General features: G+C 34.9%; 1 pseudogene; it reads left to right on the top strand.

Annotated features, from left to right (window-relative positions):
• Positions 1 to 350: 350 nt before the first annotated feature.
• LOC115636597 lies at positions 351 to 2,484 on the top strand (annotated as a pseudogene).
• The last annotated feature ends 1,282 nt before the right edge of the window (positions 2,485 to 3,766 follow it).

Genomic DNA, 3,766 nt, shown 5'->3' with positions numbered 1-3,766 from the left:
ATTAAGCAGTTCTCAGTTTGAAAAAAAAAAGAAGCTGTACAAAAGAAAGAGGGGGAAAATGAAATAATAGCAAAAATGCACAAAATAGATTCTTTTGTTGTATCAGTTAGTGCTGACAGTGAGACGAAAAAAAATAGTTGAGAGTAATAGTGAAGTAAAAATTGAAAATATTGGTGTTGATATTGAAAATATTGATGTGATTAAAGTACATGTTGAAACTAGTGAAGAAATCCAAATACTAGCATGTCAGAGACTACTGAGAATCAAGTTGATCTGGATATCTTTGATAATACTGCAGAGATTTACAAATCAAGTCAATCAGAAATTCAATCTGACACTGAAATATCGTAAGTGACGACCCGGCCCAATGGATATTGAATGATGCTACAACTGAGTATTTATCAACACATGGTATTAAACAAAATATTGATAGTGATTTTACTAACTCAAAAAGAGAATATACTGATAAAATGTGTGTTCTAACAAAAAATGTGTTTGAACGACATCTTTTAAATGGTGAAGTAAAGCCACGGCAGTATCTTGTATATTCAGAGAGCAAAGGAGCCATGTTTTGTGCCCTATGTCGATTATTTGGAGGGATCTCTAGTCTGGTAATGAGTGGATACCATGACTGGAAAAACATATCATTGTACTGACAATGGTGAAGAGAGGTGAGGTGAGATATCCAGAAGAATTGAAACGAATTTAAAATTTCAAATGGAAGAAGAAATTATTTATTGGAGGAATGTGTTGAAGAGGATTGTAGCAATGGTAAAGAAAATTTCAAGCATTTAGAGGTAAGGTGGAAAAATGTGGGTCATCTTGTAACAGCAATTACATGATGGTCCTTGTGCTTGTCGTAGAATTTGATCCATTTTTAGCAAATCACATTGCACATTACAGAAATGAAGATCAAGGTAACGTATCTTATCTTTCATCCTATATATATAATGAATTTATAAAATTGATGGCTTCAAATGTGATCTCAAATATTATGAAAGACATAAAAGAAGCCAAATATTTCTCGATAAGCGTTGACTCAGCTCCTGAAATATTTCATGTTAATCAATTGGCTTTTGTACTGAGATATGTAAACAATATGGCATACCACTAGAGAGGTTTTCTTTGTTTTTTACCGATACTGGCCACAAATAAGAAGTTAGCTTATGCTGTACTTTCAACTTTTAATCGTTATGGATCAGATATCGCAAACTGCTGTGGCCAGTCGTATGACAATGCCACTAACACGTCTGGTATATATAGCGGGTTGCAAGCAAGAGTAAGAATATAAATCCTTATGCTGTATACGTGTCTTGCTCTGTGCATTCTTTAAATCTGGTTGGAGTATGTGCAGCAGAAAGTTGTCAAGGACAGCTGAGAAAAATGAACATGCTTCAACATCTTTATTCATTTTTACTGCCTCTACTCACTGGTGGGAGATTTTACTATCTAATTTGAAACCAGGCAGTAAAGTAATAAAAATACTTTCTGAGACTTGATAGCCATCTCGAGTGAAAGCTTGTCATAATTCGAGTGAAAACTGGAATGCTATAATTAAAGCCTTAAATACAATAAAGGAAGATGCTACTGAGAAACCTGTTGCATGTAATGAAGCTGCAGGCCTGCAGCAAAAACTCGATGGACTTGAGGCAGCTTTTATGGCTGCATTTTGGAGTTCACTCTTGGATCGATTTCACATAACTAGCCAAAAACTGCAGAATGTTAATACTGATATACAGACAGTTGTAGAACTCTACAATTCACTAATAGGATACGTTAACTCTATACGGGACTTGTTTGATATGTACGAAGAGAAAGCCAAAGAAAAATCTGAAATTGAAAACTATGAATTTGACACAAGATGAATAAGATAGCGTAAACTTCAATCTGATGAGACACACAAAGGTGAAGTGGAAATGTGTGGTAGAGATAAATTTAAAGTAGATACCTTTTAAACAATACTAGACCTTGTATGCTCCGAATTAAAATGCAGAAGTAATGCGTATCAAGAAATTTATGGCATAATTCAGTTTCTCTCTCTCTAACATTACCAATACTTCAACAGATATAACAGTTTATGCTAAAAAATTACAGCTATGTTACCAAGGAGATTTAGAAGAATCATTCGTGAATGAGTGTTTACATTTTCGATCATATTTGGAAGATGTCAAAATTCCTGAAAATGAAAAGAAGTCAATTTTAAGGTATTGCTGCCTTCTTTGAAATCGAAACATTCATTCAATATATCCAAATATTGATACTGCCTCCGAATGTTCATTTGCACACCTGCTACAAACTGTTCAGTGGAAAGATCATTTTTGGCATTAAAAAGAGTGAAAAATTATTTGAGGGCTAATCTCAGTGAAAAAAAATTCAACTCCCTTTCTCTCCTGACAATTGAAAAGGATCTAACAACTTCTCTGCATTATACAGAATTAATTTAATAATTTTGCCACTCAGAGGTGTAAGTATAAACAAATGTAAGTACTTACTGCTCACGTTTCATTTCTTTTACTGTATCTACATAAAATAAAAAATATTTGATATACACCAGACCCCGCTAGAATGTGGAGTTTTGGATCCACATGCAGTCCCGCACTGTAAATGAAATCACACTATACAGACACGTGTTCAAGCAAGGGTCTGCTGTACTTGTAATTTTATTTATAATAAAACTTGTAAATATTCAATTATTTTAATGCTATTTAGATTCATTTTAGTTCAAACAAATTTGTAAAAAAACTAAAACAAGTTCACATGGAGCCGGGGGCGGCAATTATTTCAGGGCCTAGGGGTGGCAAAATCATTCATCCGCCACTGGACAGAAATAAAGATCACCTTAATAAACTGGTAAGTGAGCTAAAACCATTGATGACTATTACCCTGTGTGGGTTCTTTTAAACAGCCTTAAAGACATCTTGATTATACAGATCTGGGGGATGAGAAATCCAGACTGTTTAAGAATTTATTATAGGTGGTAAAACCTATTTTTATCGTCACCCAAGGATCCATCAGAAACCAATTACTCAGCAGAGTGCTAGTGAAATCAGGATCTGTGGATTACACATAAGAGGAAATGTGCTGGATTCCTGGGGGTACTGTAAAAAAGGGTTTGCCTATTGAGTTGGATGCTTAGTTCACATGCCATTGATTCTTAGGATGTGAAAATGTTACCTCCTTTGCTATCTCCACTAATTTGCTATAGCAAAACACAACTTCTGAATTTACATTTGGATTTAAGTACTTGATCTGACGGTGCTCGCAGAAGCTGTGTGCATTTCGAAGCGTGATGTTTCCACCCACTCAAGCAACAGAAGCAAAGCAAAATTCTATTACCTAGTTGTCTGAGAAAAGGTGGGTAGGCATAGCTTACATTGATTTTGTTTGTAGTGAATATTCCCCAAGATAATGCACATTAATAGGAAGTCTGAGCTTTAATTGACAGACTCTGACATGAAAACAGAGACCTGACATGAAAAGAGAGACCATTTCTTATTGCTGGGCACACAGAAGGTCAGACTAATTGGTTCTCCAGACAACTTGCTTACTTCATCATGGGAAAACTTGAGTATTTCTGAACAACACTGATTACCTTTTGAAATCATTAAGGGACTCACAAGAGTAATGCACCTGAGCAGATAACAAGTTTCTAATAAACCAGTGCATATTTAAAATAAGCTCTAATTTTTTCCTTCATTTAATGCACCTTCATCTCTTTAATGAAGGTCCTTGTGAATTTTAGAAAAGGGGGGAATTGAAAGTGCCC

Source organism: Gopherus evgoodei, chromosome 17 (assembly GCF_007399415.2).
Source record: "Gopherus evgoodei ecotype Sinaloan lineage chromosome 17, rGopEvg1_v1.p, whole genome shotgun sequence".
NCBI lineage: Eukaryota > Metazoa > Chordata > Testudines > Testudinidae > Gopherus > Gopherus evgoodei.
The sequence above is the reverse complement of the archived record's forward strand: the minus strand, read 5'-3'. Positions and strand labels throughout refer to the sequence as shown.